This window comes from Aulonocara sp. 'chitande type north' Nkhata Bay, linkage group LG2, assembly GCF_057382095.1.
Source record: "Aulonocara sp. 'chitande type north' Nkhata Bay isolate Kocher_YH1m ecotype deep benthic linkage group LG2, A_spYH_male_GT1.1, whole genome shotgun sequence".
Lineage (NCBI taxonomy): Eukaryota > Metazoa > Chordata > Actinopteri > Cichliformes > Cichlidae > Aulonocara > Aulonocara sp. 'chitande type north' Nkhata Bay.
In genome coordinates this window covers 10626998-10648316 of record NC_141345.1, presented here as the reverse complement: position 1 = coordinate 10648316, position 21319 = coordinate 10626998, and the positions used below count along the sequence as shown (strand labels likewise).

The 21319-nt window shown below is 39.6% G+C and overlaps 1 pseudogene; it reads right to left on the bottom strand.

Annotated features, from left to right (window-relative positions):
* Positions 1–508: 508 nt before the first annotated feature.
* On the bottom strand, positions 509–1280 carry LOC147337437 (uncharacterized; annotated as a pseudogene).
* Between the last annotated feature and the right edge of the window lie 20039 nt (positions 1281–21319).

Genomic DNA, 21319 nt, shown 5'->3' with positions numbered 1-21319 from the left:
GGGGCGACTGGTGGTGTGGTGCTCACAGGCGCACTGAAGAGAGAGAGAAAGCGTTAGTGGGTGCACTGATTGGCCCAGAGATTACAAGTACGAGAGTTAGTGATTTCATTTGTTCCTTTGTGATGTGCTGGCTATCAAATATCATACCATCATCATTTTGCATCACCTTCCTTTAATCTTGCACAGTGGAGGAAAGGAAACATTTATCTTTGTTAAGCAACTGATGAATTCATATTGATTCATGCTTATAAACTGGATGCCTATGATGTATTGGCATCCAGAATATATATATTTTTTAATTCCCCTCTCAGCCCTGCAGGCGGTCTTTATCCTTCAAGCTCGGGTCCTCTACCAGAGGCCTGGGAGCTTGAGGGTCCTGCGCAGTATCTTTGTTGTTCCTAGGAATGCACTCTTCTGAACAGAGATGGCAGATGTTGATCTGCTGGAGACACTTGTCTAGCTTGGTCACTGCACCAAGCGCTCCAATTACCCCTGGGTACTGTTACCTTCACATCTTCTTGAGCTCTTCTCTGAGCCCTTGGTACTTCTCCAGCTTCTCGTGTTTCTTCCTCCTGATGTTAATGTCATTTGGTATCGCTACGTCTATCACTACAGCTGTCTTCTTCTGCTTGTCTACAACTACTATGTCCAGTTGGTTATCAATCACCATTTTGTCTGTCTGTATCTGGCAGTCCCACACGATCTTAGCCCAATCATTCTCGACCACCCTAGGGGGCGTCTCCCACTTTGACCTCGGGACTCCCAGGCTATACTCGGCAGAGATGTTTCTGTATACTATGCCAGCCACTTGGTTATGTATGCCCTGCCTGCTAGCATCTTGCCCCTTGCTGTTATGTGCTGGATTGTCACAGGGACATCTTTACACAGCCTGCACCTGGGGTCTTGCCTGGTGTGATAGATATCTATGGATCTTGTACTTAGAGCTTGTTCTTGTGCTGCCATGATTAGTGCCTCTGTGCTGTCTTTCAGTCCAGCTTTGTCCAGCCACTGGTAAGATTTCTGAATGTCAGCCACCTCCTATATCTGCCAGTGGTACATATCATGGAGGGGCCTGTCCTTCCATGATGGTTCCTCCTCTTGCTCCTCTATCTTGGGTTTCTACTGCCTGAGGTATTCACTGAGCAAGTCTTTCCATCTTTTCTGATGTACTTCTGGATGTTTGTTGTCTCATCCTTGACTGTGTTACTGACACTCACTAGTCCCTGCGCTCCTTCCTTCCACTTAGTGTACAATCTCAGGGTGTTGGACCCTCCATGCATGGTCAGGAACTTCCTCGTCTGACTGTTCAGCTGAATCCTCAGGACTTGCCTGACCCTCTGAAGGTACTTGGTGATTGCAGCGTTCCTAGCAGCCTCTTTGTGGTTCCCATTTGCCTGTGGTATTCCCAGGTACTTGTAGCTGTCCTCAGTGTCTTCAGTGTTACCTCCTGGTAGTCCAGTCCCCTCAGTTGTGACTACTTTCCCTCTTTTCGTTACCGTCCGACTACACTTCTCCAATCTGAATGACATTCCAATGTCGTTGCTGTAAATCTTGGTGGATCAGTTCACTCTTCATGTACAGATTTATGTCATCCATGTAGACAAGGTGGCTGACACTTGGGCCGTTCCACAGTCTGTATCTGCAGTCAGTCTTGTGAATGATCTCACTGAGGGGCTTCAGGCCTATGCAGAACAACAGTGGGCACAACCATGAAAAACCACTCAGAAAGTGGGGCAAACTCTGACAGGAAGAGGTCTGGCAGACCCAAAGCCACAACTGAATCAGAGGACAAGTTTCTAAGGGCTAACAGCTTGTGTGATAAGTGAGTTGCAGCAAGAAAGCCATTGCTAAGATCTCAGAATGAGACAAAGAGGTTTGCCAGGGCCATAAAACACCACCATTAGTTTACTGAGGACTGGTATTATAGATTAATGAAACAAAATTTGAAAACTTTGGTTCATTACACAGGATCTTTGTATGCCGTCAAGTAGGCAAAAGGATGGGTCCATGGTTTGTGGCATCAACTGTCAAAAGTGGAGAAGGAAGTGCTCTGATATTCTGAGGCTGTTTTGCTGGATGAATGGTTGGTGACTTGTAGGGCTGCTCAATTATGGCAAAAATGATAATCACGATTATTTTCACTGAAATTGAGATCTCGATTATTTGACGATATTTATTTAACCCTTTAAGACCTCAAGGTCAAGGTAACTTTATTTATACCCAAAGACAAGGTAAATTTGCTTTACAGAAAAATGACAGCATTTGGCATCCCTTTAAAAAACAAAAAAAAACAAAACACACATATCTAGTAAATATATAAAGCTCACTGTGGCACATACAGTGGGGCAAAAAAGTATTTAGTCAGCCACCGATTGTGCAAGTTCCCCCACTTAAAATGATGACAGAGGTCAGTAATTTGCACCAGAGGTACACTTCAACTGTGAGAGACAGAATGTGAAAAAAAATTCATGAGGCGGCCACTAATATTATCAGGACCCTGGTTCTTGCTCACATTGACTGTATGAAAGGCCTTTTTAACATCGCTGAGTTCAATGATAAAGTGCTGAGTATCTCTCAGTTTCAGTTTCAGTTCCAAAATATCCTCGCTAAAATCAGAAGAACTAAAACGAGCATAAAACATGTTTAAAGCATTTGCAAAATCTCTGTCTGAATTAAAACCATCTAAAATGACCTGACTACTGCTCTGGGGATTTTGAAACCCTGCTATGGTTTTCATACAAGTCCAGGCAGACCCAAATTTTTTTGCAGCAAATTTGCTTTTAAGAAGGTTTTTGTAGCTCTGTTTTGCTTTCAAGATCTCGATTTTCATTTCCTTGGTGGCTGTCTGAAAATCGGTAACAGCCCCCTCTTTAAAGGCCCGTCTCTTTTTCCTTAAACAGGATTTGACGCTTTTAGTGACCCATGGCTTATTGTTAGCGTAGACTTTAACGCGCTTACGGGGTATAATCATGTCTGTACAAAATACTGCATAAGATCTAGTAACATCCACCAAAGCGTCGAGATCATCTCCACAAGACTGAATAAAAACTTCCCAATCTGTACACTTAAAACATTCCTCCAAGATAAGCACAGATTCTTCTGACCATATGTCAACATCCTTAGTCTTTGTCTTCTCTCGTTTTAAGACAGTTTTATAGATGGGCAGAAGATGCACACAGAGGTCCAACATTTTATCCCGTCTGGTAGGACAGGATACATATTGATACAGATTGCCCAAGTTGATTTAAGGGAGACATGGTTAAAGTCCCCCATTATAAAGTTTGGTGCATCAGGAGAAAGCGCCTGCAGCTTCTGCACTACGTCTGAACCAAGTCCGCCAGAGCTTATATTATATTTTTACATGCTGTAGTGCCATTTGTGGGAGCATTTCAAGTTGCTATACATCAATACAACTGTTATAGCCCATATTTTAATAATATTTATGCATTACGTCAGTAATTAATTACATTAATTACATTAGTAATTACATTAGTCAGATGTCTATTCATATTAATGTACAGAATTCACCTGCTTGCTGCTACTACTGCACATTCACCCAGTGTATATACTATATGTGTATATATATATATATATATATATATAATGTTCTTCCTCTACACCCCCCCCCCCCCCCCCCCAATTTTTGCACATGTCGAGGAGCGTGTCAGGCTACATTTCACTGTGTGTTATACTTGTATAACTATGCATGTGACAAATAATAAAGAAAAAAAAATTAATTGCAAAAAAAGTGCAATAAACTACAAAAAAATTGAAAATTGTTTTTTTTACATATATTGGGGAAATTTAAGAGGCTTATTCCTCAAAACGTTAAATACAAAAAAGTTGCAAAAAATAGTTTACAACAACAGGAAATTTATTTTGAGTGTCTTCATAGTTTTATTTTGGAGATACAGCATTTTTTATATACTGCAGGAAAAACAAAAAAACAATCCTATGATGCAAATTTGCAAAGAAAACAGCAGGTGCATCAAAATAAACTATTTCCAGCAGTGCAATTCGAGTTCTAAGCATCCCAGAAACTATTCAGAAAAGTCAAACATGACTTATAAAAACACCAGTATAGGCTTTTAAGGCCTACAAGTAAAAAACTACATTTTCCGCGAAAAATGACGTCACTTCCGGTGTCTGTCAGGAAATGGCGGACATGCGATAGTTTGTGTTGACGTCTTTTTCAATGTGGGAAGTGTTACGAACAGCTGATCGGATCGGCAAAGCCTGTTTCTGGAATATTATGTTTTAGTTGCTGCAAGTGCTTTTTATGCAATTTTTGCAAAGCTTTATGTGGAAGGAAACCATGGCCGAGGACAAGCTGATGGCATAAGATGTAAGTACAACTCCTCCGGTTTCATATGCAAAAAAAATTATTGCGCTAGCTTACGCGGTTCCGGTTCTACAGGGATTAAAAGGGATAACAATAACAATGTATTGAATAATGACTTTAAAAAATAATATAAAATAGTGTGCAAATACTGATAACAGTGCAAATGTTTGCAATATAAAAAATAAATGAAAAATGTAAACATCTATGTTTAGTGAACTTTGCAGTGTTGCTCTGTGGTGCAGCTATGACACCGTAGCAAAGTTTACACACTATGTCTACTTGATCCACGTCTGACTCCGCGAACCCATAATGTTTCCACACCACTGAAGTTTTTTTTTACCTCTCTTTTCAACCAACGGCAGTCACTCTCCTCTCCAAATAACTTCTGCTCAGCTTTCCGAGCTTTCCTCGGGTCCTCTTAATTGTTGTGATGCGTGTTCAAAATGCAGAGAGGTGCGCTCGATTTGCCACACGGAGCAGCGCGAGAGTAAAGCACAAGGGAGGGGCTAATAATCGGCTCAGTCATTTTTAATGATCGTTGAAAGCCCAGAACGTAATCATGATTAAAATTCGATTAATTGAGCAGCCCTAGTGACTTGTAAAGAGTGAGAGGCACCCTGAACCAAAACAGCTACCACAGCATTCTGCAGTGCCATGCAAAACCCTCTGGTATGCGCCTAGTTGGTCAGGGGTTCATTCTACCACAAGATAATGACCCAAAACATAAGTCCAAGCTATGCCAGAACTACCTCAGGGAAATTTAACAAGATGGTAAGCTCAAAAACATGGAGTGGCCAGCACAGTTTCCAGACTTAAACCACATCGAGCTGGCTTGGGTAGTTGGCTACTTTGATTAGTTAAAAGTTCCATAATTTCTTTTTTAACTCCAGTTGCTCATATGTACTATGCTTTCATTTCAGAGCGCAATCAGTCATTAATTTTCAATAAAAACCTGGAAAAATTGGGGTTTTCTGACCGGTAGTGTGTAAACTCAACGCAACTGAGAGATGGCAACTCAAAGAAGAGTGGAGATGGAGATCTACGGTATGTGACAGTTGAGCTGATCAAAAGTCGACATAAAAAACATTAGCCAGTCATTACCCAATCTTATTGTTGTCCTGACTCAGGTACACTAGAGTATTGTAACTGTTTTTTTAAACCTTCTTTTGGGAAAATTAAAACTTTTGAACAAGCTTTCATTAGATTTGACTGGTGGTTTTATACATGTGATTTTAATGTCTTAGTGACACCCCACACCCCAACCACGGCCTATTCTCACTCACCCCCAGGCAGGAGTGATTAAATATGATCAAATACAGATTAATATGGAAATGAAATATATGTTGTGCCATATTAACATCATAGCATCATACAGTTACTGCAAATTTGTTAGCTGCACATTCATGGGGCAAATCTCCTGTTCTACCAAATCCCAGGGCTGCTGGATCAAATTAAGATATGGTGGCCATTTGAATATAGCGAACTCATTGTAACATTTAAGAAATGAGTTTGAGATGTTCTGACCTTTGGATAAGTTTTTTTCTTTTTTTATCCTGCTGGAAGCAGCTATCAGAAGATGGGTACATTGTGGTCATAAATTAATGAGCATAATCAGCAACAATAGGCTTTAGCATACCAAATTCTGACCCTGCCATCTAATTGTTACAGCAGAAATTGAGACTCATCTGACCAGGCAATGTTTTTCCAATGTTCTATTCTTCAGTTTTGCTGAGCCCATGCAAAGGGGTTCCAGTTTCCTGTTCTTAGCAGGCTGGGATGGTAGTTGGTGTGCCTTCTTCACCTTCTTCTGCTGTAGCCCATCTTTGTTTTGTTTTTTGTTTTTTTCTGCAGTGGCACTTTCAGTGTTTTTCAATGATTTGAAAAATACTCTCTTAACCTCTTTTTTGATCTTTGCAAAACTCAAGTGAAAGGTTCTGACAGATTTATCAGTGGGAAAGACTTCAGAAATTGCCATGTCAGTATGAATTAAAATAGAGTTAATAGGCAGGATAAGCACACCTTAATATGATACAAAGCAGAAGACAGATTTGCCACACTGTTTGTTATGCCATTGGGTTATTTTTAATGCCCATTATTGTAATTTTATGACATGAAATTATATAATGAAATGATCAAAATCATTTATAAAACTAATTGAAAATAATTGTAAAAAATTATCCTTAAATACTTTTTTATGGTTTGTTGAAAATTAACAACTACTTCAAGAAATGACATCTTTGCCAGTACTTTGTGTCCAAAGGAATGCTGAAAGCAACTTAAAAGATGTAATGATTAAAAAGGAAAAACACTATTGGACTCACTGCTGGAATTATACTTGCCTAATAATGTGCACTGTAATATGTACTGTTCTGTACAGTGTATAGATCTGGATCACGTGCCAGATGTGCATACACATGGAAATTAGTCACGTGTGCACGCTAGAAAATAGGATTGCGTCCTCTTGTTAGCAAGAAGCAAATTTTTGTTTCATCATGTTTAGTTGGGCAAAAAACAAACGAGTAAGACTAAGGATGCAGATAATAATATATAAACTGTCTCAAAACCATACGGTACATGAAATAAGCATTCCATTTTGTTTTTTCTTACTCAGATTTCAGGGATCATGTAGACTCAGGGATTTTGTTCACAGAGTGCACTTGCAGAAAATGAAACTGAACAAACACACAAACTGAAATTAACTTTGTTTGATGGTTATAGTTTCTGTGGCTTTTGGTAATGAAAAGCTTTCTGATCCTCCCTTGTCACAGAAGGTAGCACTACATGTTTGATTTGGCTGAGTTTTAAAGGACTGCCCTGCCTGACACAACACCAAAGAGGATTTGTGTCCCCTGCTGCATCAAGCTTTTCCTATTAACGCAAATGCACTAAATCACTACACTATGGATCAGTTGCACCTTTTATGAGTAAATATATATATATATATATATAAACACTGAATCTCACTGACATTGATTTGTGCATTAGCCAGAGGATAAAAACATGGAACATGGAGAACTCTGTGTGTGTGTGTGTGTGTGTGTGTGTGTGTGTGTGTGTGTGTGTGTGTGTGTGTGTGTGTGTGTGTGTGTGTGTGTGTTGCCATAACCCTGTCAGTATAGACTCAGGAGCATTGACACAATAATAACCCCATTCTACTCCTCAAGGCCCCCAGTCATATTACTATTCACCGGTCCAAATATGGAAATACAGCCGGTGCCTCAGAGATAACAGAAGGTACTGTGTGTGTGTGTGTGTGTTGTTGTGCCAGTCAAACTTTGTAGAGAGGATGGAAAGACATAAAGTAGAAAAAAAAGATGGTTAATTTGGTGTCACTTTCTTTGTAGGTTTTAAAGCAACTTGTGTCAGTTGATGACGTGAGCAACTGGTGACACAATGAAGAAAAAAAAACTGTTGGTGTGTGCTCAGACAGCCCCATGTGTCAGCTAAAGATAACATTTGAAAATAATATTTGTTGAAGGATTCATTAGAGAGAATCTGTAAATAATAATTTCTGTCATATACACTCACCAAACCTCTTTATTCATTGAAGTATCCAGTCATGCGGCAGTGTTATCTCTGAGGTACGTACAATTCAGTATAAAGTATGATCCTGTATATGTACATGAAACCAGGCCAAAGAGTTTATACAAAACATGGGCATGTCTTCTGGGCCTGAAAAGTCAAGCCAGTGTTACCGTGCCTTAAATCTTCTGGTTTCACTCACAAGTCTGGTTGTAAGTCTGTGTCTTTAACCACAGCAACATCCTTTCCTAATCTAAAGTCTATGGACACGGTTTCAATTCTCAAAAAAAAAAAAAAGACTTAAAAAAGGCTTGTTTGGGGTTTTTTGTTTCATAGCGTAGGGTATGTTTTGACAATTGATATTTCAGCATCACTGCACGCTATGGTATGAGTGTGCAGTGTCCCTCAGTTCTACAGTCAGTATGGCAGCTTATATTTGGATACTAAAGGTGGGGCCAAGAGCTCATTTACACATTTTCCTGTGCTCACATCTTACCTCACTACCAGGGTAATACTGAGTGGCTTAGTAGTTTAGTGTCATTTTAGCTCTCAATCTGGCAGATCCCATTTGTCAGATAATAATCTTGCATATTACCAGCAGGATATACTGAACCCGCTCTGCATACCTTAGTTCTGCACTGTTAGCTGTAATGGTGTTACAGTTCTGAAACAGAGACCAAAATTGCAATACCAATACCAGCAATTGCAGTTGTCCATGTTGTATGGTATGGTAGTGTCATTTAAAAATCTAATGAGATGTATGTTTGTGCATGTATCCTTGAAACTATGCATAGATTTGAGCTGAAAGTATGAAAAAGAGCTTGATTTAGTAAGAGACATACCGTGATGTTACTTACTGTCATCACATAATATGAAGAATTAATAGAGTTCAGGCAGTGATACTCAAATAAGGATATGTGTGCATACATAAGCCATGTGTTCAGGAGTGCACACTACATATGCATCAGTTCATATCCGTACACCCACTTATTCTTGCATGTCTGCTTGTGTGCATGTGTACATAACAGACTATTTGTCAGGATCGCAAATGACTGGCCTATTAATTAGAAATGATGCTGAAACCATTGGAGACAGCTGGGAGAAAAGTCAGAAGCCAAAAGTTCAAAAAGGCAATGCTTCAATTAAAATATTCATTAAGACTATCCCGTTTACTCCATCATCCGTGACAGATGACTTGCTATTGCTAGTCGGACTTAATTTTCTTCCAACAGACACACACACAAATGAGCACATGTACACAAACTACCTGCGTCACCATGACTTGGAATAAAAGAAGAGCAATCTGTCAAAAAAGAGGTGCGACAGAAATCAGCAGGGACCAATATAAATCTGAAGTGCATGCGTCAGATTGTAAAGTGTCTTAAAGTGGATAAATAAATGACTTGATACAGTTGTCACAACTGCAGACATCCTGTGTGCTTTATTAGGTACTTTGTAACTGTCATTTGCTGGGGGAAAATTGGTTTGTCTGCTCTCAGACAAACTCTTGCTCTGTTGCCTGTGTTCTCACAACGCAAATGATGCCGTCCGTCTCTCTCCCTGGTTGCCTTTCAAAAAGTTGGAGGAAATGAGATGTTAAAGAGTGTCCAATAGAAGGTCCAGGTTCCAATAATGTTCTCAAACGCTGCATTTTCAGAAACAAGGTTCATTGAGCACATTCTGCAAAGGCAGAGATGAGAAACTGGGACAAATCCAAATGTCAATATAGTGTAGAGCCACCACAGTCCACTAGACCACTAGAAACAACTTCATTGTGCTTTGGTAGTAATAAGGTCCTAGAACTCTACTGGAGTGACACATTCTTACCCCCAGCTTACTGACGCTTGGTCAAGAGCCTCTTCTCATCGTATTTTAACAGAAGTGGTAAATAATTTTCCTCACTTCATGAATCAAAGGGATTCTGCTTTACAGGGAGTGCAGAATTATTAGGCAAATGTGTATTTTGTCCACTTCATCCTCTTCATGCATGTTGTCTTACTCCAAGCTGTATAGGCTCAAAAGCCTACTACCAATTAAGCATATTAGGTGATGTGCATCTCTGCAATGAGAAGGGGTGTGGTCTAATGACATCAACACCCTATATCAGGTGTAGAGATGGCACGATACCACTTTTTTATGTCCGATACCGATACCGATATCATAAATTTGGTTATCTGCCGATACCGATATGAATCCGATATAGTGTTTTTTAATCAACAAAACTGTTTTTTTAAATATCTTGCTGCATTTTGTATAAGTTCATACTCAAGTTTAAAACAACAACTACACTAAAGCTATTCTGTTATACCTGTATGCAAAAAAAAAAAATTTCATAGTTCAGCAATACTGATCAATCTAATAAACTTAAACCTACACCATCCTCCCTATTCTGGTATTTTAAAGAGTACTTAGCATAAATATTAAGCAACCTAACTAATAGGGTTCCAACTCCCAGCAACAACAAAAATAAATAAATAAAAAATAGGGAACCACCCCTCACACTCCACCTCATGATGCTTAATCGACGTAATCAACCTTAATTTGATTCAGTGTGAAAAAAAATGCACAGAAATCAATTATTTTTCAAGAAATATTAAATAGATTCAACATCTTTCTTCAACAAAATTGCAGACTGCACAGATGGTACCTTTCCAAAGGAAAAAGTACTATAGCTTACTAGGGTATATATATTAGACTTAATAGTCACTATATACTATATACAGTAATTGACTTCTATTCATTTTACATCAAATTAAAACTTTGGGTGTAAGATTCGGATAATTATTTATTAAAAGCTAGACATTTTAAATGAGAATAAGAAAGAAAAGTATGTCTTTGTGCCCCCTTTTCCCTGTTAATGCCCTATCGGCCCCCCTGGCTAAACTTTGCTAGATCCGCCCCTGCACAGTTACAGCCGTCAGCTACGTAGAAAAAGATCCTCGAGTAGAAAGTAATATTAAATAAATTCTAACAACAGCTTATCAAGCTTAAACGTGCTGCTGTTGTTCAGCCACTGGTTTCCTCTTTCTGGTGCAAAGTGGGCCAAAAACAAACCAGAGAGACGGACTCACTCGCGACAGAAAAGCCGATCAGCTGATCATTAAGCAGTTTCATGATTGAAGTAGCAGCAAGAAGAGGCAGTCGCTTGTTAAGCTTAACGCAGGAATGCTTTACATACATTCAGAGATGGACTTACACACTTGCTTTACTTCTCTCGGGGATAACTTTGTCGGAGATGACATGCCGGGTTGGTAGCGAAGCTCCAAATGGTATCCAGACCACCAACAGGTCCCGCATGCCACAGCCGCTCTATCACGTGATGCATACTGCTCCGACGCAAAGCTTCTGAAGCGTGATCATCGAACAATCAAGCGTTTCATTCAAAATAGTCAACAGGGTCGCAAGAAGCGTGGGGAACAACCAAGGCGCCAAATAACTGCCCATGAACTGAGAAAAGTCAAGCGTGCAGCTGCCAAGATGCCACTTGCCACCAGTTTGGCCATATTTCAGAGCTGCAACATCACTGGAGTGCCCAAAAGCACAAGGTGTGCAATACTCAGAGACATGGCCAAGGTAAGAAAGGCTGAAAGACGACCACCACTGAACAAGACACACAAGCTGAAACGTCAAGACTGGGCCAAGAAATATCTCAATACTGGTTTTTCTAAGGTTTTATGGACTGATGAAATGAGAGTGAGTCTTGATGGGCCACATGGATGGGCCCGTGGCTGGATTGGTAAAGGGCAGAGAGCTCCAGTCTGACTCAGACACCAGCAAGGTGGCGGTGGAGTACTGGTTTGGGCTGGTATCATCAAAGATGAGCTTGTGGGGCCTTTTCGGGTTGAGGATGGAGTGAAGCTCAACTCCCAGTCCTACTGCCAGTTTCTGGAAGACACCTTCTTCAAGCAGTGGAATAGGAAGAAGTCTGCATCCTTCAAGAAAACATGATTTTCATGCAGGACAATGCTCCATCACACGCATCCAAGTACTCCACAGCGTGGCTGGCAAGAAAGGGTATAAAAGAAGAAAAACTAATGACATGGCCACCTTGTTCACCTGATCTGAACCCCATTGAGAACCTGTGGTCCATCATCAAATGTGAGATTTACAAGGAGGGAAAACAGTACACCTCTCTGAACAGTGTCTGGGAGGCTGTGGTTGCTGCTGCACGCAATGTTGATGGTGAACAGATCCAAACACTGACAGAATCCATGGATGGCAGGCTTTTGAGTGTCCTTGCAAAGAAAGGTGGCTATATTGGTCACTGATTTGTTTTTGTTTTGTTTTTGAATGTCAGAAATGTATATTTGTGAATGTGGAGATGTTATATTGGTTTCACTGGTAAAAATAAATAATTGAAATGGCTATATATTTGTTTTTTGTTAAGTTGCCTAATAATTATGCACAGTAATAGTCACCTGCACACACAGATAACCCCCTAAAATAGCTCCACCTAAAAACAAACTAAAAACTACTTCCAAAAACATTCAGCTTTATTGATGAGTTTTTTGGGTTGATTGAGAACATGGTTGTTGTTCAATAATAAAATTATTCCTCAAAAATACAACTTGCCTAATAATTCTGCACTCCCTGTAGAGTCAATTTTCCATGTGAGTACAAACAAAACATGCAGAAAACCTTATAGAAGTCCACATTAACAGGCACATTAAGTTGTTGATAGCGCAACCATACAATTTCATACCAAAAGGCAGGCATTGGCTTCCTGTGAGGGACTGTTTGAGGGGTTTTTTTTTTTGTTGTTTTTTAATGCTTTGGGTTTACTTTTCATCTCTAACTTTAGGTTCTCTGTTGCTTTCTTGTTTGGTTTATATATGAAATTATGCCATTAGTTTAAAGCACTAAAAGTTCTTGGCAGTAAGACTATGTAGTTAGGTGGAGGGGGTACTTTTAGTGTGGGCTAAAATAAAACCCTTGCTGTTTTAAACAAATAGGAAATTCCACCCATCTGCAACCATCTTTTATAACATTTTCTTGTTAGTACTGTTGCTTGTCAGTACTAACCTGCAGTTAGATGTAGAACAGGTTGACTAGAGAGATACATACAAAAATATTCCATCGATGGTGTTTTGATGATGGTGGTAAAGAGGGATCTTCAACATGTGTTCATTAAGCCATATGGAATGGGACACATCTAGTAACAGACCACTGTAGTCAGGATAGAAATATTTCATGCTAGGATAAAGGTCACTCAGAACAACTTTGTAGTGATTTGCAGTAACCCTTCCATCTAAGTGGAGGAGTGCATCCAAAGTTTCAGCATAACAAAGCCACAGTATTCCCTCACTGTAGGGATAAAATACCTGTCAATGATATTTTTCTAATGGGAACCACATTTAGTGGAACGTGCAGGCTCACTATTGACAGCTATGAGCTGTAAAAAACATATTTTTCTCATAGACAAACTATGAGAAAATGCAGGCAGGAGCCTAACATTTATATAAAATTTCCCACCTCCACTTTAGCTGAACAATTAGATTGTGGAACTCGTCAATCTTGGAAGTCAAAGCATACAAAAGGTAAATTTCCCATTAAAATATTAATTAAAATTAATCCATCTACTCAGTCATCTGTGACAAATTGCTAGCACGAGACTCACTTTAACGTTTCTTTCAAAGTTCCCTGAGTCATCATGTGTTGCAGTATGCAAAGCAGCCTAAGATGTAATCCTGCTTCTCCACATTGGATTATCCATCTGCGTCATGGAGGGAAGTGTCCCTTGGTACATTTTTTACATTTAAGCCTTCACTGCTGTCAAATTTTTAATTTTCTGTGTCTGCATATCTCTAAATGCACATGGAGGAAATTACTTAATAATTTTGTGGACTTTGATACTGTTACACTATGTTCCATTTACAGTAATACTCTGTTCAAATCTGTAATGGGTATTTTAATCATCAATATAAGTGTGAGAAAAAAAACGTGCTGTTTTATATTCCATCGACAGTACCCATCAAAAGTTTGGATTTTCTTCCTCTATTTTATGCATTGTAAAACAAAAATAAAGCTATTACAGCTAAAAAAAATTAAACACGTTAAATTGACGTAGCAAATCGAATATCCTTAAACAATTTGTTTTCTATTTTCCATTGCTCAAAGTAGTCACGATTCACTCATTAGGGTGATACAAAAATATTCTAAATTAAAGATTCTTAACTTACTGCTCTCAACTGATATTTCTGCAGATCCTGAGTTTGAACCAAGGCATACTTGATTTAGGTTTTAAAATGTTTGTTCTCATAGCAGTTCACCAAATATTTTTTTTTGTCTAGTATTAAAAAAAGTATAAAAAATAGACATACCTTCAGGTTCTGAAGTGGAAAATCAATGCAGCAGTGCTTAAAACTTGCCATCTTTTAAAGGCCAGCAAGGGACCATACTACTTGTGGTTGTGAAAAGACTGCTGTCCAAGTGCATTTGGGCACTTCACTTGTTCCACATTTTTTCATGTTTTAACTTCATTTCAAAATGGATTAAATTCAGTTTCACAACTTCCTATGATGTCATCAACTTTTTTGTTTTGTCATTATTGGGTCTTGTGTCAAATTTTGAGGTAAATAACTCATTTAATCAATGTTGGAATAAGGCTAAATCTCGTTTCATTTCATGACCCAAGACTTTGTGGACTGGTGCCAGCTGAACTACCTCCAGATCAACGCCAGTAAAACCAAGGAACTGGTGGTAGACTTCCGCAGGCACAAGCATTCTCCACTGCAACCACTGAACATCCAAGGTATGGACATTGAGGCTGTGGACAGCTACAGGTACCTTGGTGTTCATCTGAACAATAGACTGGACTGGACTCATAACTCAGACGCCCTCTACAGGAAAGGGCAGAGCAGGCTGTACCTGCTGCGGAGACTCAGGTCGTTTGGAGTGGAGGGCCCACTCCTGAAGAAATTCTATGACTCTGTTGTGGCTTCTGCTATCTTTTATGGTGTGGTCTGCTGGGGCGGCAGCATCTCTGCTGGGGACAGGAAGAGACTGAACAGGGTGATCCGAAGGGCCAGCTCTGTTCTAGGATGCCCTCTGGACCCAGTGGAGGTGGTGAGTGACAGGAGAACGGCGGCTAAGCTGTCATCCCTGATGGACAACATCTCCCACCCCATGCAGCAGACTGTGACAGCACTGAGCAGCTCCTTCAGTGGGAGACTGCGGCACCCACGGTGTGGGACGGAGAGATTTCGCAGGTCTTTCCTCCTCACTGCTGTCAGACTCCATAATAAAGACTTTAACTGATCAAGCACACACATCCATACATATGCAATAATACTAAGTGCAATAATCCTTTCTGTCATCGTTGTATTTTTACTCAGTTGTATATAGTATTTGTATTTGTATTCTATTTTTATCTTATTGTATATTTATTTTATTTTATTCTACTGTATATAGTATTTTATTTTATTCTATTCTGTACAGTTGTGTACTGTATTTATTCTTATTGTATTCTAATTTTTGCCTCATAACTTTTGCACTGTCCACTTCCTGCTGTGACAAAACAAATTTCCCACGTGTGGGACTAATAAAGGTTATCTTATCTTATCTTATTTTAATGGATTGAGACAGAATAAAAACCAAAAGTCTAGAAAACCACAGTAGATAAAAGTTACAAATGTATTTTCATTGAGTGGAATAAATATGTGTGTTAGCCCTGCGACAGACTGGCGACCTGTCCAGGGTGTACCCCGCCTTTCGCCCTATGACAGCTGGGATAGGCTCCAGCGCCCCCCGCGACCCTGAAAAGGATAAGCGGAAGCGAATGGATGGATGGATGGATGGATGGATGGAATAAATATCAGATGCCCAAGGAAAACATGACTTAGCAATTGGCGGAGAAACCCTTGTTGGCAAGCACTCCGGTAAGACCCTTCTTGCAGTTGGTCAGCTGGTGACCACATCTCAGAGTGTTTGACCCATTCCTCTTTACAGAAACTCTAAATCTTTCAGGTTTCTAGGCTGCCACTTGGCAGCTAAAATCTTCAGCTCCCTCCACAGAATTTCTATAGGATTGATGTCTGGAGACTGTCTAGGCGACTCCCGGAACTTAATATCTTTCTTATTTAGCCCTTCTTTGTTGCCTTGGCAATATGTTTTGGGTCACCTATCAACAACCCATCTTCAGTGCTTTGTGTGAGGGAAGGAGGTTATGGTTATGGTACATCGGCCATTCCATTAGCCCCTCAATTTGGTGATGTCATGCTGTACCCTTAGGAGAAACACAGCCTCAGTGTCTTTCCATGTCTGTGCTTCACAGTGGGAAATGTGTCCTTTGGCATCAACTCGTGTTTGAATGAAGAAAATGCTGAATGTGACCCAAAGAGCTCAAGTTTGGTTCTATCTGACCACAGCACTTTGTCCCAAGCTTTATCCGAATCATTTACTGTTCACTGGAAAACTTAAGACATACCTGACCAGGGCGATCTTGCAGGTACTGCAAGATTCCAATCCATCATGGTGTAGTGTGTAGTGTTTTTGGAGACTGTGTTTCCTACTTCCTTCTGAACATTAACAAGTTCCTCCTGTATAGTTCTGGGCTGATCCACTTCATGATCATGCTCGTAACCCAATAGAGCTCAGACGTATTTCTATTGTCAGGAAACTTATGGGAGCCAGTGTTGAAACTTTAACAGGAACTTTCCTAAATCTGTTAAGGGGCGGTGTGGGTTATCTGGGTATGCTCATCGACTAACTACTTGTGATAGTAAATAGTCCAGCTTCATAGATCCATCGCTTGCTTGTCACATTTGGTTTGAAAACATCAAGAAGGCCCAGCTAATTATCTTGAGCCGGTACACCTTTGCAAAAGAGATTTACTTCCTGATTAAATTAAGGTTTAAACTGTTCCTTTCCGAATGCTTTCTCTTTTTGCATTAGTGTTTTATTTCATCATGCCCTGCTGTTTTTTGACTTCGTCATAGAAGCTGCAGATTAATTACAACCTGTCAAAGAGAAATTATTTTTTTAAGAGATTACAAACTGAAATGTCAGATAAAACTGCAGAAGTGCAGGTAATGAAGTGTGGAGGTATGTTTTTGGTGTACATGACTGTGTTTGGAGTTATCTGCTCTTGAATGTGCAGGACTTTTCCTCCCCATTCATTTCATTATAAGTGAATCTATGACATGCTGGGCTTGTTGGGTTTTGCTTACTGAATGCAGAAACTAAATAAGGCATGAGATAAAGAAGCACTGCTGTATGTGTGTACGCACATGTTTGTGTAAAAGCATGCTTGCTGAGCCTAAATGAGCTCTATATAGAAAAGCCTCAGTCAGCTGGTGGATCATCAAAATAAATCAAAAAAGAAAATGTGCAAAAACGTAAACAAGTCTGACAAATGTGATGTGTTAGTATTTGCAGATGTGAAGCATTTGTCTATTCTCCCACAATATCCACCTGACTTTGATCAATGCATCGTGCATTATTGTTACTGTAGTGAGCGTATACACGGTGTGCCCTCAGCAAGTAGTCTAACCACGGCTCTGTTTTGATTGTCTTAAATTTTCTTTTCTATAGCCAAGTGCTGCCTTTAAACGGTACTGATTGATGAGACTGAGTTAAGTCAAGACAGGATTGTAAAGCCCATCAGTATAACGCCAAATAAAAACTGAGAATTCCTAAGCCTTCTAACTTCACAATTACTGAGGGTGTGGGTTTTAAAACTGCTTGCGCATTACTTTTGCAAACTGATTTAGTGTCTATGCACTGCCTGATGCAGGATGCAGTGCTAGTGGTGCTTTTAATTTCCTTATTAGAGATTAATGGTCTCTATCATTCAAGTAATTAATTGTGATAACACACAGTAAACAACACAACACTGAAAAATGGGAAAGTCTTGATAAGTCGCAATTAATTAAAGCTCTTTAAAGTTAAACAGATAATCTCTTTTTTCTCTTGAAGTTTGAATTCCTCTGTATTTTTTATTTGAAGTTGGAGGTCCTGTTGTTTTAGTCATTAATTATAGCAGGTAAACATTTAAGGCCACAAACCTTTAAATGAACCTTGTCCAACTAAATTCACGTATGTATGGTAAATTACTGAGTGCAGCAAACGTAAGCCACTGCATGTGTGTCTGTCGCACAGTTATCACACTTACCTTGTAGCTTATAGGTTTTGCACCTGGGTGCACAAGATTTCCATATGTCTTCTGCTTCCCTCTGGCGCAATAGGTGCTGACATGAAAAAACACACATCTTTTAATGGGCATAAAGCCACATTACATTTTTTCCACAGTTCATTTTTCCTATGGGAACTTTAAATACTTTGTTTCAATGAGAAATGGCTGACTCATAAGCATCCATACGTGACAAGCCAGACTCATCTAGTGTCAGGTGCAAGGCTGTGCTATACTGCTCTGTGTTACTGCACAGCAACAGTACTGCTCAGTGCCAGTGCAAATGCATGTTTTTAAATGACTTGATTTTTGAAGAATAAATATAATATGATTATGCCTTTACTTGTACTAGTTCTTCAATTATATGCGTGATGCTTGAACAGAAAAAACATTATGAAGCCTGCCTTTGTATGCACTCTTATGCAACCATCACTTAACCTCATTTGATGTAAAAAAGACTAAAATGTGAGAGCGATCAACAACTTTTGAGGAGTGACATTTACTTTTAATTCATTGCACAGGGGGATGAAAATGTCATGTAAAGAGCGAACTGAGCAAATTCGGCCAGAAACAGCATTTCATCAATGCAAACACAACATATAAACCCCTACAGACCTCTACAAAAGTCATATGCTAAACACTTATACATGAGCTTTAATGCTAACACAAAACTAATAGTGAGAGATGCTTCCAGACTCAAACTGATGTTCAAGAGCATGCAGACCCAACTAAGCATAGACGGATTGATGTTTAACAGGTAACATAAGCAGAGATAAACAAATATTTCTAACTACAGCAGCATCACTTTTCCTTGAAGTGCTTTGCTTCGTGGTAATACTTAAAAAGGCTACTAAAAGAATGGGAAAATCAAATGGGAAAATGAAAAGTTTAGTGTAAAGATATGAACTAGCGATTACACAGGTGATGTAGTAAAACATTGGTAATGTAATGTAATCTACTTATTTATGCTACCTGGAAACTAATTAAAGTAATGTAAAATTAAAGAATAGTATGTAATACCTTTTTTTGAGTAACCACTCCAACACTCATAACCCAGTACATCATCACACTTACCCCTGAAGAAACTTACAGTAAAAAGTAACAGAAAGTAACAGATATTCCCGGGAATCCACACAGAACATGTTCTCAAATTCTCAGTCATCTGCTGACAATTTATATTGCAATCAATCAACTACACTATTAAACCAGACAACGGACTTCAAGCAGATTTCAATGATGTGTAACGGGAACTGTAACCAAGGCTTAAGAATGCAAAGACAATCTGGCAACCAGAAGAAAAACAGCTACAGTAAATATCGGAAGATTATAAAATACACCATTAGTCAGATTTCATGCGAGTCATACAGAAAACTGACCTTTGATGTGCCATTAATGTTCAAATCACAGTCCTGAATTCTGGTAAGACAGCTTATTGTACAACTCTTATGAACTCTGCATTCAAATACATTAGCAGTTTGAATGACTGTAACAGCACAGAGATCACAGAGGTTGTGTCCAAATTCATGGGCTGCATCCTCCTGAGGACCCGGCCTTCGTGGTCTACGTGGGCCGGGTCCTCAGAAGGTCGGGTAGGCCGGAAGTAAACGGCCGTGAAATTGGACGGTCTAGCCTTCAGATTAGCGTCACCGCTGTCTCGGTGGAGTTTAATAAACTCAGCCGTGTGCTCCTTGCTATCTAAAATATAACAGGACACTGGCGTAAATTCTCGACTGTCTCATACTTCTGTTTAATCAGTTTTCTGTTTGACGTTTAGTCAGCTGTGTAAAAACCAAGGAGGAACCCACTCAGGGGATTAATAAAGTTTTATTTTATCTAATCTAATCTAATAACTTTAATCTCAGCCAAACCGATTTACTCACGAACAAACAAAACACTGAAAAAAGCCCAACAATAACATTTTTAGGTTGTCTAAGTGACTTATATATTACGTTTAACCCGAGCAGCGAAAGTCTGCGGTGATCTGAAAATGATGTGCCGGGAGTCGTGCCGTTCTCGGCCGCATCAGTAACCCTCGAGCTCCCGGCTAGCTATCGAGCTGGTGGGTAGCAGACGCCTCCAAAGATATTTGATGTTTACACAGCTACTTTCTCGCCTGAAAATATGTTAAAAGTTTATTTTGTGACCCAGAAAGATTAGTATGAGTAATTTTAAAACTTAGTAGCAGCCGCCATTGTTGGAAACTGGAGTTTGGCTGGGCCGCGCTATGAATTCTGGGATATGGTAGGCCACGAAGGACACACCCGACCCATCCTTCAAATTCGGAGAAAAGGAGGACGCATTTGTCGGCTGCATTCGGAGCAGTCTACGAATTTAGACAGCCTTCGGCACGTCGCTGTGACGTAATCGGTCTACAAATGCGGCCTCAGGAGGATGCAGCCCATGAATTTGGACACGACCAGAATCTCTGTGAAAAATTAAGTTCTGTTTTTTAGGGGTGTCAGCAGAGATGGGCAGTAACGCGTTACAAGTAACGCGTTACTGTAATCTGATTACTTTTTTCAAGTAACGAGTAAAGTAAGGGATTACTATTGCAAAATCGGTAATTAGATTACCGTTACTTTCCCGTAGGAACGCTGCGTTACTGCGTTACTAAAACCGTGATTTTTTTTGCGAGAATGTCTCATGACAGTGACGTAAGCAAGTGCGACGTTGGTGACAGCAGCTGTGTGCAGATCAACAATGGATCATATATCGAGTGCGGGAGAGAGTATGAGCGTGCAGCGTTTAAAGTGTGGAAGTACTGACCTTACTTTGAGTTTGATTCCATAAAAAGTGACAAAAACATTAGCGTCCATCGTGCGTGGGAAGAAAACTTCTTTTTACAGCGAAAAAAAACCCTAAACTTCCGAGCAAGCTACGACGTGATGGGAAACTCACAGAGACACTCGCGCGGATTCTTCAACTGACCGCAGCACACCTGCACCAGGGTAACCCTCCGCCTACCCTGCTCCTGCTTTACAGGTGAAAATAGAGCAAAAGGACCGCTGAGTCTTTGACTTTATTTATTTTCTGCTGTGTTTTACTTGCATCTGTTTGAAAGAGTGAGTGAAAACACAAAAAATATTTTATTTTATGTGCTGGAATGTGTAGAAAATAGGTTTAAATGTTAAACTAATTTATTCAAGTCAGAGAATGTTGCATATAATTAAATGTTTTGCTTGATGCATAAAGTTAAAAGATTAAAACTGATAAAACAAGTTTTAAAAAGAGACTTTTCCATTTGATTACATTTTGTATGATGGATTATGTAGAAAAAGTAGAATTGGGCTGAAAGATCTATCACTTTATCACCTCTTCAGGTTGTA